The sequence below is a fragment of the Mirounga leonina genome, unplaced genomic scaffold (genome assembly GCF_011800145.1).
Source record: "Mirounga leonina isolate KUSES-001 unplaced genomic scaffold, KU_Mleo_1.0 Mir_376, whole genome shotgun sequence".
Lineage (NCBI taxonomy): Eukaryota > Metazoa > Chordata > Mammalia > Carnivora > Phocidae > Mirounga > Mirounga leonina.
This window is the reverse complement of record NW_023270718.1, coordinates 7,882,025-7,896,395: the sequence shown is the minus strand read 5'-3', so window position 1 is coordinate 7,896,395 and position 14,371 is coordinate 7,882,025. Positions and strand designations below refer to the sequence as shown.

Sequence of the window (14,371 nt, the reverse complement as noted above, 5' to 3'; positions counted from 1 at the left end):
TAAGGAGGGCACATGATGTAAAGGGCACTTGATGTTGTATGCAACTGATGAATCACTAAACTCTACCACTGAAACTAGTAATACACTATATATTAATTTATTGAATGAAAAAAAATAAAGAAACTGACTTCTGTGCTTCAGATCCAAAATATAACAGGAACACAGAGTTGGGGATAAAGAGGAAGAGGAGCTTTATTGTTTTGCCAGCAAAGGAGGCTGCAGCAGGTCAGGGTCTTCAAAACTGCAAGCCCGCCCAGAGGCAGGGGCTGGGGGTTTCGTAGGGAAATGCAGGATCTAGCCGGTTTCCACAGGAACTATGTCTGTGTTGCTAGCCCTGTTAATCAAGTTGTCAGGGTGGAACCAGGTTCCTAAAATAGGCTCAGAGGTAGGAAGGGAGGTTTGCAGAAGCGAGAAAAAAAAGCTTATTTAGTTTGAAATGGAGTCTCACTGAAGCCTTAATGCAGCCATTTTGGTTTTTGTTCAACTTGATGCTTTTAAGTGGTTTCCGTTTCAGTCACCTTGACAACAATAGGAAGCCCACTTCATATTTTACAGTGAGAAACCAGTCAATATTTTCTAGAATGGGTAAAATAAAGAAAAAAGATAAAACACCAAATTTCAATGAGAATGTTGATGAATTAGAATTCTCATATTGCTGATGGGAGGGTAAAAATTACATGCACTTTGCAAAACTGTGTGGCAGTTAGTTATGAAAATAAATGTTTAGGAATATAGGAATACAGGAAAGGGCGCCTGGGTGGCTCAGATGGTTAAGCGTCTGCCTTCGGCTCAGGTCATGATCCCAGGGTCCTGGGATCGAGTCCCGCATCGGGCTCCCTGCTCCTTGGGAGCCTGCTTCTCCCTCTGCCTCTCTCTCTCTGTCTCTCATGAATAAATAAATAAAAATCTAAAAAAAAAAAAAAAAAGGAATACAGGAAAAGCTCTGAAACACAGTATATATTTCCTTTTGTGATAGACGTTTGTATTTATACAGGAAAGCTCCATTTATAAGGGTGTCTCCCTCCATGTAGCGGAAAGAGGGAGACTGTGTCAGTTTCCAGAAACTCTGATCAGTGGAGAAGGCATGGATCTAAATCTGCTCACAACCACAGCCTTGGTCACCGTGCTTTGCCTGGTCCCCTCCCCAAATGCTCCCCAGTAGGATCACGTGTGGAGTTTCAAAGATGATCCTCACCGGCGCCCTCTCCCTCAGATTCTGTCCACTGGTGTGGGTGGAAAGGACAGTGTTAATTAAGGGCTCCAGGTGATTCTAAGTGCGGCCAGGTTTAAGCACGAGGGCTTCCTGTTATTTTGCAAGAGTTGAGAGCTGACTTTGGCTCAAGGAGAGGTAACAGGGTCTCTGCTACATGAGTCTGGGAGGGTCAGGTCCTTGGAGCAGAGGGTTCCTAGGCTGTAGCTGAATTTGTGGGCATCTGTGGGAGGGGAGGCCCCCTGGAAGCAGAGAAGGAAAAGTCAGGGATTGGTCTTCAAGTAGGAGCTACTGACAAAACGGACTAGGAAGTTAGAACTTTTCTGCATTTCAGGATCCTGTCTTCAAGTGAGCGGTTTTACAGGTGAAGAGTTTCTATTGGTGGCTTTAATGGCATTTTCTCGTGATGGCAGCTGTGATTTCTCTACAGAAAGCTTGTGAGAAAGAAATCTAGAGGACGAAGTGAAAGAAGAAATGGCTAGTTCTCAGGTAAGCCTGGTGTCCCAAGTCAGAAGCCATGTAAGGTTTTTTTCCTGAAATTCCTGAAATTTGCAAATGCTGGTTCCTCTAGTTCTTATGTTTCTGCCTCATGTTTTCACCTATTTTTAAAATCTTTTCAGAAATGATACTCAAGGCTAGGTCTTTAGAACACTTCTCCCCAGTATCCCAGATCCTTCTCCCTTTTCTCCAACCTGGCTCCCAATAGGCCATCAATATTTGTCACTTTGAATTAAAGTCCTGCAAGTATTGAAAATATTCCTTGGTGACAAAACCAGAGGGGAAAGTGTTGAGTCCAAGATTCCTATTGCTGGTGAGGTCTGTTCCTGGGATTTCAGTGAAGGTAAACATCATTTAGATCCCACCTGGATACTTTATCAACTCTGTAGCCCAGAAGTAAGAAAATGCACAAATATACAGGATGGGTATGAGGTCTAGAATAACTCGCAAAGTTTTCGGACTGCAAATAGGTGTGGTGTGTGAGTCTTGTTCTTTAGAATGTGAAAAAGATGGTCTATTTAAAATATAATAGAGGGGCGCCTGGGTGGCTCAGTCGGTTAAGTGTTGGACTCTTGATTTCTGATCAGGTCGTGATCTCAGGGTCCTAGAATGGAGCCCCATTTCTGGCTCTGCATTCAGAGGCAAATCTGTTTGAGATTCTCTCTCCCTCTCCCCTGCCCCTCCCCGCCTCTCTCTCAAATATAAATAAATCTCTAAATAAAATTAGAATTAAAATAAAATAACTTCCCCAGTAGCCTTTCTGAAAGAGTTCCACCCCCAATATATTTCAGGAAAACCTATGTCTCGCTCCATGGCAATGGATTGGCAGATATGTAGGATGTAGCTTTAAGCTATTGGCGTTTCCTGCGCTCAGGGTCTACAGATGTGACAGAAACCCACTGCAAGTTCAGCATCTCCCTGTATCAGTTGGGGGTGGGGAGCTGACAAGTGAAATTAGTGTGATGAAGTTTATGGTTGTTACTGTGTCCTGAGCCATAACGTACTTTGCACTCTGCTAGGAGCCTCCTGTCTTCTGCCACGATTGGAAAATTGTGAGAGGCCAGCTTGTTACATTATAAAATGTGTGTAATCTTGGAATTTTTATGGTCCTCAAGATTATCCATGGACTTTATTCAAAACAAAATAGATATTTATGGGTCTGTTTCTACTCTTGTTTGTTCATTTGTTTTTAGTTTTGATTTTGTATATATGTGAATTCATATGGTATTTGGCCGCCTTTGACTTATTTCAAATAGCACAATACCTTCCGGGTCTATCCACATTGTCACAAATGTCAAGAAACAACAAAAAAACAGAAAGAGACCATAACAACCGTGGTTACCAGAGTGGAATGGAGAAGGATGATGGGCAAAATGGGGAAATGGGACTGGGAAGTACAGGCTTCCAGTTATGGAATTAGTAAGTCACAGGGGATAAGATACAACATAGGAAATACATTCAATGGTAGTATAATAGCATTTTATGGTGACAGATGGTCGCTCACTTGTGGTGAGCATAGTAGAACATACACAGTTGTCAAATCACCATGTTTTTCACATGAACTAACGTAACATCGAATGTCAAGTATACTTTAATAGAAAAGAAAGCAAAATAGGTACGGATAAGCTTATAGCTATACGGGTTAAACTACTTTCTTAAGAAGTTGTAGGAAGGGGCGCCTGGGTGGCTCACTCGTTAAGCGTCTGCCTTCAGCTCAGGTCATGGTCCCAGGGTCCTGGGATCGAGCCCCGCATCGGGCTCCCTGCTCGGCGGGAAGCCTGCTTCTCCCTCTCCCGCTTTCCCTGCTTGTGTTCCCTCTCTCACTGTGTCTCTCTCTGTCAAAGAAATAAATAAAATCTTAAAAAAGAAAGAAAGAAAGAAAGAAAGAAAATCCCCTGGGTACTGCAAAGTTATTTCCACTAATGAAAATAATTGTGGCAAACAGCAAAGCTCCATGCCTGATTATAGTATATTGATTCTAATACATTTTTCCCCACATTTTAAACAGCTCTTCAATCCATGAGGATTACACTCAACGGAATGTCACAGTTTAATTAACAGGGGATCTCCTCCCCTCCCGCTTCTTGGTGGCACATAAACACTCATCTCACAATTAAAGGTTTCTTAGTGTTGAGATCATCATCATCTTAAAAATAATGCAATATGAGGGTGCCTGGGTGGCTCAGTCCTTGAGTGTCTGCCTTCGGCTCAAGTCATGATCCCAGGGTCCTGGGATAGAGCCCCGCATCGGGCTCCCTGCTCTCCGGGAAGCCTGCTTCTCCCTCTCCCACTCCCCCCGCTTGAGTTCCCTCTCTCGCTGTGTCTCTGTCAAATAAATAAATAAATAAAATCTTTAAAAAAAAAAGAAAATGGAAGAGATCCTGTAGCTTGAAGGCCCAAGAATTAGTGAAAGTGTAAGGAAAACTTGATGTTTATAAAGCCTACAGATTCAGTGGGTTCCAAGCTAAGAAATCCAGCCTTGCAACCCGAAACAGATTGTATGTACATTACTTGTCAAAGAGGGAGCTATTTCCATGAATATGTTTTTCATGGTGACTTGAAGAGGGTTAAATATAAAGGAGGTCCAGAGAAGAGTGACTGATCAAGTTTGTCATGCAGGGGTGGAGTTAGCTTGAATGAAAAGTGAAGGGAGGGAAGGACTCCAGGCTCACCTCTTTTATCCTTTTCCCCATGTTTGGGAACCTTTTGAAACTGCATTGTCTGGAGCAAATATTCTGAAAGTTTGACATCAGTTCCACACTTGTGAAATGTAGGAAATCAGACCCCATGAAAAAATCCAAATCAGAATATGAATTTTTTAAAAAGATTTTATTTATTTTAGAGAGAGAGAATGCATGTGCGTGCAGCTGGGGTGGGCAGGGAGGGGTAGAAGGGGAGGGACAGGGACAAGCAGACTCAGCTCTGCGCCCGAGTGGGGCTCATTCCCACCACCCTGAGATCATGACCTGAGCCAAGAGTCTGACGCCCAACCGACTGAGCCATCCAGGAACCCCAATATATCAAACAGTTTTAACCAGAATATGAATTTTAACAAGGTCTTCAGTTCATTGTCATACACATTAACATTAGAGAAATACACGTCTAGCTCACCTACACTCTTCCATTATTCTATTACTGTCTTCATGTCTGTAGTACTTATTTTGTAGCAGTATGCCTTAAATGAGGTGTGCTGTTCATTTTCCAGATTATTCTGAGTATGTGTTACCCTGTGACATCCATGTAAAGTTAGGGTGGATTTCTGAACCTTCTTTTATGGTCGTCTCTGTATAGTGGTCTGTGTGTTCCTCTTAGACAAATTCAGAGTCACAATCGGGGTAAACCTCAAGGTCGAATGTTACTGATGTTTTGCAAAGTATTCTTTTGAAGATGAAGAACAATACTACTCTTTACGAAGGTTACTGTGGATTCATGGGTGACTTTACGAAAAAGTGTTATAATGTTATGGAGTGGGTAGTAAATGAACAAGAAGAATTATTTTGTCTGTTCTTGCTGTTAGAAGTTGTAATTTCCACAATATTCTTTATGTTCAAAGTCATCCATTCTTTCTTTCTTTTTTTTTTTTTTGAAGATTTTTTATTTATTTATTCATGAGAGACAGAGAGAGAGAGAGGCAGAGGGAGAAGCAGGCTCCCAAGGAGCAGAGAGCCCGATGCGGGACTCGATCCTGGGACTCCAGGATCATGACCTGAGCCGAAGGCAGACGCTTAACCATCTGAGCCACCCAGGCGCCCCATTATTTCTTTTTTTAAAAAGATTTATTTATTTATTAGAGAGACACAGACCATGAGTGGGGGGAGGGGCAGAAGGCGAGCGAGAGGAACATCAGACCTCCCGCTGAACACAGAGCCTGTGTTGGGCTCAGTCTCATGACCTTGAGATCATGACCCGAACCAAAGCCAGATGTTTAACTGAATGAGCCATCCAGGTGCCACCAGCCATGATTTATTTTATTCGTTTATTTTCAGAACTTAAAAGTGTGGCTCTTGAATCAAAAATGTTGACATCAGTTGCATACTTGTTTAATGTTGGTACTCAGACCCCACCCGAAAATCCAAATCAGAATATGGATTTTAACAAGATCTTCAGTTCATTGTCATATACATTAACATTGGAGAAGTACACCTCTAGCTCACCTACACTCTTCCATTATTCTATTACTGTCTTCATGTCTGTAGTACTTATTTTGTAGCAGTGTGCCTTAAATCAGGAAGTGTGCTGTTCATTTTCCAGATTCTTCTGGGTATGTGTTATCCTGTGACATCCATGTAAAGTTAGGGTGGATTTTGATCTTTCTGCAAAAATGGCATTGGGGGGCGCCTGGGTGGCTCAGTCGTTGGACGTCTGCCTTCAGTTCAGGTCATGATCCCAGGGTCCTGGGATTGAGCTCCGTGTCGGGCTCCCTGCTCAGTGGGAAGCCTGCTTCTCCCTCTCCCTCTCCCACTCCCCTTGCTTATGTTCCCTCTCTCACTGTGTCTCTCTGTCAAATAAATAAATAAAATCTTAAAAAAAAAAAGGCATTGGAAGTTTGATAGAGATTGCATTAATCTGTAGATCACTTTAAGTTTTATTGACAGCTCAGTGGTTTTAAGTATTCCAATGAAAGAACTAGGATATGTTTCCACTTATTTCTTCTTTCAATTCCTGCACAATAGTTTATAGTTTTCATTATTCCAGGTCTGAACTCTCATTATGTTAAATTGCAAGCATTTTATTTTGGAGGAAGTTACTCTATATTATGTCTCTGTTTTGGGAATTGTTCTTTGTTGTGTAGAAACAGAACTAATTTTTATATGCTGGGTTTGCGTTCTCCAACTTTGTAAAATTTGTACGAGTTTTAACAGGTTTATAACAATAACGATTCCTCAAGAGAGGAAAATAGTAGTGGAGTAGGAGGACCCTAGGCTTATCACATCTCATGAACACCACTAGGCAACTACCAAATTATCCTAAATACCCCAGAAATTGGTCTAAAGACTGACGGAACAAACACCCCAAGTAAAAGGAGAGAAGAGGCCACATCAAAGATTGCAGATAATTTGGAGACATGGTTTGGGGAGACAAGGATTATAGTGCTCTGGAGGGCAGGGAGTGGTGTTTGTACAGAAGGTGGCATGACGGGAGCTCACAGGGGAATGCTAAAGGAGAAGGTCTCCCAAAAGCCACTGGCTTGGTAAAGGAGAGGGGCTGAATTTACTAGACATCACAGAATTCATACTGAACAGAAACCTTACAAATGTAAAGAATGTGGCAAGACCTTTAAATTACGCACAAATCTTACTCAACATCAGAGAATTCATACTGGAGAGTAACTATACAAATATAAAGAATGTGTCCAACTGGGGCGCCTGGGTGGCTCACCTGGTTAAGCGTCTGCCTTCGGCTCAGATCCTGATCCCAGGGTCCTGGGATGGAGCCCCGCGTCGGGCTCCCTGCTCAGTGGGAAGCCTGCTTCTCCCTCTCCCTCTACCTGCTGCTCCGCCCTGCTTGTACTCTCTCTCTCTCTGTCAAATAAATAAATAAAAATCTGAAAAAAAAATGTGTCCAGCTTCTCACTGGAACTCCAGCTTATTCAAGTTATCATAGAGGAGCAAAACTGTAAAATTTAAAGAACGTGGCCAAGCCTTCAGCTGCCACTCAATCCTTACTCAATATCACAAATACCCACTAGATTCAAACCCTAGAAACATAATGAATGTGGAAAGACTTTTTTTTAAAATATATACTGTAGGAAACACCAGAGAGTGCATAAAAGAAAGTAAACTGAAAGATATCAATGTTTAAAAAACTATTTAATTGAACATCAATGTCAATAAATGTCACAGAAATTAAGAAAGCAGTCCATCAGTCAATCTAGTCAGACAGTACTTTACATGAAAATAGTTATAAGGAAAAAAAAAAGTTAAACACTTAAAAATATACCTGCTATTATGTTTCAAAAGATTTAGTGGGAGGATTTTTACTTAGGCATAATTTCAATTTGTGCTTTTTTGTTACATTGACCCTCTGAGTTTTGTGACTAACAAATATTAAAGTATTTTGCCCTCAAATCACTTCAGAAAATTCCTTTTTTCCTAGTCGTGTATAAAACGGTGAGGCTGATTGTTGCTACATCAAAGATATTAGATGCCCTGCTTCATTAGGTGGGAATCATGCATACCCAATTTTCCATGGAAGATGAAGGATAGTATAATATACAACATAGGAAGAAAATCTAAATGGAGATGCTGTTTATGGTTATAACACTGATGGAATTTACCACGAAATAGGTGTTCAGAACACATTCTTCTCCATGTATTAAAACTAAAGTACTTCCTGAATATTAGAAATACAGAGTTTTAGGGGCACCTGGGTGGCTCAGTCGTTGGGCGTCTGCCTTGGGCTCAGGTCATGATGCCAGTGTCCTGGAATCGAGCCCCGCATAGGGCTCCCTGCTCAGCGGGGAGCCTGCTTCTCCCTCTCCCACTCCCCCTGCTTGTGTTCCCTCTCTCACTGTGTCTCTCTCTGTTAAATAAAAAAAAAAAAAAAAAAAAAAAGAGTTTTACTAATTGCTCCTTCAGGAAAAAAAGGTGGTAGTCCAGGAAACTATTTATATATTCATAATAGCAATTGTTAGAGAGTATGCCTTGATAGGGTTGAAATGAAGAAATCCTGACAGATATCTGAAAGAGCATAGCTAAGTCTTCCCTGCAATGCCATACAATTTTTTTTTTTTTAAAGATTTTTATTTATTTGTGAGAGAGAGTGAGAGAGACAAAGAGCACAAGAGAGGGGAGTGGGAGAGGGAGAGGCAGACTCCCTGCCGAGCAGGGAGCCCGATGCGGGACTCGACCCCGGGACTCCAGGATCATGACCTGAGCCGAAGGCAGTCGCTTAACCAACTGAGCCACCCAGGCGCCCGCCATACAATTTTATATACACATTTCTTAAGAACTACCTCAGGCCTGAAATTTATGGAAATTACTACTCCCACATCATTCTAACAGCCCTGGAATACTTTTTACTGCTTCTATTCTGTATTTTGGTGATAATAGAGTGGCTTTGAAATCCATAACATCATCTATGTGTGAACTTAATCTATTTTAATTAATAAAACACAATGGTTTTTAATGTGTTAACATGGATGTGTAATGAATGATGTGTTCTCCCAGCGCCGATGTGAACCCATCTCATTTTATTGAAGGTTGTAGGGAACTGATATCTATCAACTATTTGGTAATGGGATGGAATAATATTCCTAGGAATCCATTGTCTCAGTGGCCTTAAGGTTTATTTATTTATTTATTATTTTTTAAAGATTTTATTTATTTATTTGACAGAGAGAGACACAGCGAGGGAGGGAACACAAGCAGGGGGAGTGGGAGAGAGAGTAGCAGGCTCTCTGCGGAGCAGGGAGCCCGATGCAGGGCTCGATCCCAGGGCCCCGGGATCATGACCTGAGCCAAAGGCAGATGCTTAACCGACTGAGCCACCCAGGCGCCCCTGGCCTTAAGGTTTAAATAATGTGTGGTTATTTCCCCCCCAGTATTGTATCTTCTTCTCTTTGTGAATACTGCAATATTATTAGGGATATATTACAGATTATGTGGAGGTTTGTTGGTTTTTTTTTTTTTTTATGTGTAGGTACTGTTGATGTTTTAGCTCATGCACTCCATGATACGACTACTTGGCATCCCCTTGGTGTAGGCAGTATTTTTGCAGGGGCCTTGAACTGACACCTGCCCTTCTCACTAGTGTGTTCCCTAGACAATACTCTGTAGAGTCACAGGGCAGTGTAACTTGAGACGTGACAACCCAGTCCACTCTTGTGAGCAACCATCTCTCCTTTTTCCCAAGGCTTTCCCCTCCTGTGTCTCCTGGAAAAGACTCCCACAAGGCTTACCTAGACCTGTTTTAGTTTGAATGGCCTAATCTGGACTTAAACTGGGACTCTAAAGCACTCCACCATGGCCCATAATAAGGGTGTGTGCCCCACTTTATATGTGGGGGTGTTGCCTGGATGCTTCTGTAAAGTCCATGTGGGCATATGACCATGCTGCGTGTGTAATGGATATCCCAGAAGTAGGAGAAACCATCCCCATAGGAGTGATATTGTAGCCCAGGTAAGAGATAGAAAATATTGATATGATGAGCCCTGGGTATTCTACGCAACTGATAAATAATTGAACGCTACATCTGAGACTAATGATGTGGTATATATTGGCTAATAAAATTTAAATTAAAAAAAAACACATAAGATGAAGAATTAGCATGTGGAGGAGGACAATTGTCGTGAGTTGGACAATGGACTCCCTGGATTGAAAAAAATAACTCCTACTTGTTTGGTGTCCTAGTTATTTCCGGATCTCCAGTTGTATTTTTCCTCATTTTTGTTTCCAGCTACATAGGCACCACAACCGTTCTTTTTTGCCTGAGTTGTGGAGAGAGTGTCCTCGCTAAACACTTAAATGAGATTAGAGAGATGGATGGCCAATGGGTATGAATTCAGACATTTAGCCCTGGGACGTGGGATGTAAATATAAGTAAAACACAATGAAGCCACTCTTTTTTTTTTTTTTTTAAAGATTTTATTTATTTATTTGAGACAGAATGAGAGACAGAGAGCACGAGAGGGAGGAGGGTCAGAGGGAGAAGCAGACTCCCCGCTGAGCAGGGAGCCCGATGCGCGACTTGATCCCAGGACCCTGGGATCATGACCTGAGCCGAAGGCAGTCGCTTAACCAACTGAGCCACCCAGGCGCCCCCCTTCATGATCTTCTAAAACCTAACTTTCTGATATGCAAAGTCCTTAAAAAATTTTTTTTCTTAAATATTTTTATTTATTTGAGAGAGCTAGAGAGAGAGAAAGAGCATGACTAGGGGGTGGGGTAGAGAAAGGGAGAAGCAGACTTCCTGGTGAGTAGGGAGCCTGATGCAGGACTCGATCCTGGGACCCTGGGATCATGACCTGAGCCAAAGGCAGACACTTAACCAACTGAGCCACCCAGGTGCACATGCACAGTCCTTTTAAACTATCCTTTTAATTCATTCTTTTTTGGTTTATGTCAGTTCAATCCTATATTTTATTTTTGACCTTTAAAAAAGAAAAATTGGGTTTTTTTTGTTTTTGTTTTTTTTTTAAAGATTTTATTTATTTATTTGAGAGAGAGAATGAGACAGAGAGCATGAGAGGGGGGAGGGTCAGAGGGAGAAGCAGACTCCCCGCTAAGCAGGGAGCCCGATGCGGGACTCCATCCGGGGACTCCAGGATCATGACCTGAGCCGAAGGCAGTCGCTTAACCAACTGAGCCACCCAGGCGCCCCAGAAAAATTGGTTTTAAGAAAAAAAAGAAATTAAGATTGAGACTGCCTGTGAGTTAGGGGGAGTGGAGGAAAGGGGAGGGGCAAAGGGAGAGGGAGAGAATCTTCAGCAGACTCTTTGCTCAGCCTGGATCCCATCATTGGGCCTGGATCCTGACTCAGGGCTCCATCTCAGGGTTCTGAGATCATGACCTGAGCCAAAATCAAGAGTTGGATACTAACTGAGCCACCCAGGCACCGACTTTTTATTTTATTTTCATTCTAGTTAGTGAACATAAAGTGTTTTCTTAGTTTCTGGTGTACAATATAAGGATTCCACAATTCCATACGTCACTCAGAGCTCATAATGACAGGTGCACTGCTTAATTCCCATCCCCTATTTAAGCCTTCCCCAAACCCATTTTCCCTCAGGTAACCATCAGTTTCTTCTCTATCCTTGAGTCTGTTTCTTGATTTTTCTCTCCTTCTCTACATTGTTACTTCATGATTGATTAAATTCCTGGCGGAGAGGTGGATTATGATCACCCCTAAGGGTCTTCTCCTTATTGCTCTTCTGATTTTTCATTATAGTGATAATTCTAATCTGTTCTCTCTTTTGCTTTTGTTGAGATATATGCAAGCAGATCCTGTTCCTTCACCCAGCCAACAGATGATGCTTACTACTCAAAACAAATTCACCACAGTGTCCCCTCTGGACTCTACAAGAATGGCCTTCTGTAATAGTTACACGTAGGGACAGAGAGGGACCAATTTCGGTCCATGGGTAGGGATATCTCAACAATCCCTGTCACCATGAAGAAGTTACAGAAGATGAGCCCTCACCCTTACACAGCGTTAAAAACCAACGGACCTATCTATACAATGAAATATTACTCAGCTATAAAAAGTAATGAAATCTTGCCATTTGCCACAGCATGGATGGATGGAGCTACTGTATTATGCTAAATGATGTAAGTCAGCCAAAGACAAATACCTTATAAGTGCACTCATATGTGGAATTTAAGAAATGAAACAAACATGGGAAAAAAAGAGGGGGAAAAAAAAAACCAAAATCAGACTTTTTCTGTTTAAAAGATTTTATTTACTTATTTGATAGAGAGCACAAGTAGGCAGAGAGGCAGGCAGAGGGAGAGGGAGAAGCAGGCTCCCCACTGAGCAGGGAGCCCGATAGGGAGCTCAATCCCAGGACACCGGGATCATGACCTGAGCCGAAGGCAGACGCTCAGCCAACTGAGCCACCCAGGCGCCCCTACCAAAATCAGACTCTTAACTGTAGAGGAAAAAACTGAGGTTCTTGGAGGAGGGGGTGGGGGCTGGGTTAAATGGGTGATGGGTGTTAAAGAGGGTACTTGTGATGAACACTGTGTGTTGTATAGAATTCATGAATACTACATTCTGCTGAAACTAATATACTATGTGTTAATTAACAAATTTAAATAAAACTTGAAACTACAAAAAAATAAGGACAGAAAATTGGTCATTGGTGAAATGATGAGAGAGAGCCCAGAAGGCCTGCATAGTTATGATAAAGATCCAATAAGTGCTTGTTGCTACATTCTGAAAGGGTCTCATGACTTCCTGTACATCTCACAAATAGTTAAAATGAATGATAAGCACCTTAGAAATTTTTCAAAAGTAGTTTTATGAGTACAAATTTAAGTAGGGGCGCCTGGATGGTTCAGGTGGTTGAGCGGCCAACTCATGATTTTGGCTCAGGTTATGATCTCAGGTTGTGGGATTGAGCCCTGTGGAGTCAGGCTGCCAGCTCAGTGCAGAGTCTGCTTGAGACTCTCTCCCTCTCCCTTTTCTTTATTTTTTTTTTTTTAAGATTTTATTTATTTATTTGACAGAGAGAGACACAGTGAGAGAGGGAACACAAGCAGGGGGAGTGGGAGAGGGAGAAGCAGGCTTCCCGCTGAGCAGGGAGCCCGATGTGGGGTTCGAACCCAGGACCCTGGGATCATGACCTGAGCCGAAGGCAGACGCCCAACGACTGAGCCACCCAAGTGCCCCTCAAATAAATTAATCTTTAAAAAAATGTAAAGAGGGGCGCCTGGGTGGCTCAGTTGGTTAAGCGATTGCCTTCGGCTCAGGTCATGATCCTGGAGTCCGGGGATCGAGTCCCGCATCGGGCTCCCTGCTCGGCAGGAAGTCTGCTTCTCCCTCTGACCCTCCTCCCTCTCATGCTCTCTGTATCTCATTCTCTCTGTCTCAAGTAAATAAATAAAATCTTTAAAAAAAAAAAATAAAAAAATGTAAAGAAATTGGTGGAAACATTTATAATCTATTACTCTCTGCATGAGCCCACCCCCTTGAGTGCTAAGTGTATAACTACCATCTTCAGACATTAAAAGTGTAGCTCTTATGGGGTCTGGGGGGCTCAGTCAGTTAAGGGTCTGACTTTGGCTTGGGTCATGATCTCAGGTTCCCGGGATAGAACCCTGCAGTGGGCTCCCTGCTCAGTGGTGAGTTGGTTTGTCTCTCTCCCTCTGCCCATCCCCCCGCCCCACAAGTGCCTCACAGTTCATCAGTAGGAGGGCAGGGTAGTCTGTACCAGTTTTTGATTGCCCGCAGTCTCACTGGTGCTACCTACAGATGTTAGGGAGGTGCTTGGGGTTGGGTATGGGAGCTCCAGGGGGAGGTTGTGCCGGAAGGTGTGATTACCATTCTTTATAGGAAACAAAGCATGATGATGTATAGATGTACAAAGAAGGGTTTAGTCCATCATTCATGTAAAGGTGCATGCAGAAATGTAAAGACTACTAAGGGGGCCAGAGGCGCCAAGGCAGGGCTTCAGTGTAAGCTAAAAAAATGTCTTCTAGGTTTGTTCCATGACGCAAATGGCATTATTTCCTTCTGTTGTGAGGCTGATATATATACCAAGAATCAGTCAGATGGAGGACCTGTATCCGGAACACAGCTGATAATGATGTGGTAAACAAAGGCAGCTGAAAAATAAATTTCCCTACTACTTACAGCCCATTGACAAGTCCTTGAAACAGGAAGAGTGACATTCCTCTAGGGACTCAACTGCCTTGATGTTAATACTTTGCTAAGGGCAAAAGGCAATCCTAGCCTGAACCCTCCCAACCCCCACCAGGATCCTGTAAGTCTACTTTAACATACAAGAATTCCTTTGGAAACTTCCTTTTTCTCTAAACCCACCAAGCTATGTGTTGGCAACCATTCCCCAAGCAGATGGCCCACCGATGTACATCGGAAGGGTCTCATGACTAAGGTTTTATTAGATGGTAATAAATGACCTTTTCGCAACAACCACTAGCCCCCTCAAGGTCCTAGAAACCTTACTTCCAAAATTCCTTAGAGATTTATGCTATCACAAAC

At 42.5% G+C, this 14,371-nt stretch overlaps 1 long non-coding RNA gene across 1 annotated transcript; it reads left to right on the top strand.

The window, feature by feature from the left end:
* The first annotated feature begins 1,357 nt into the window (after positions 1-1,357).
* Positions 1,358-14,051, top strand: LOC117997935. Its single transcript, XR_004675917.1, has 3 exons — positions 1,358-1,699; positions 11,636-11,976; positions 13,849-14,051. It is a non-coding gene; the product is annotated as an uncharacterized LOC117997935 (long non-coding RNA).
* Positions 14,052-14,371: the final 320 nt, after the last annotated feature.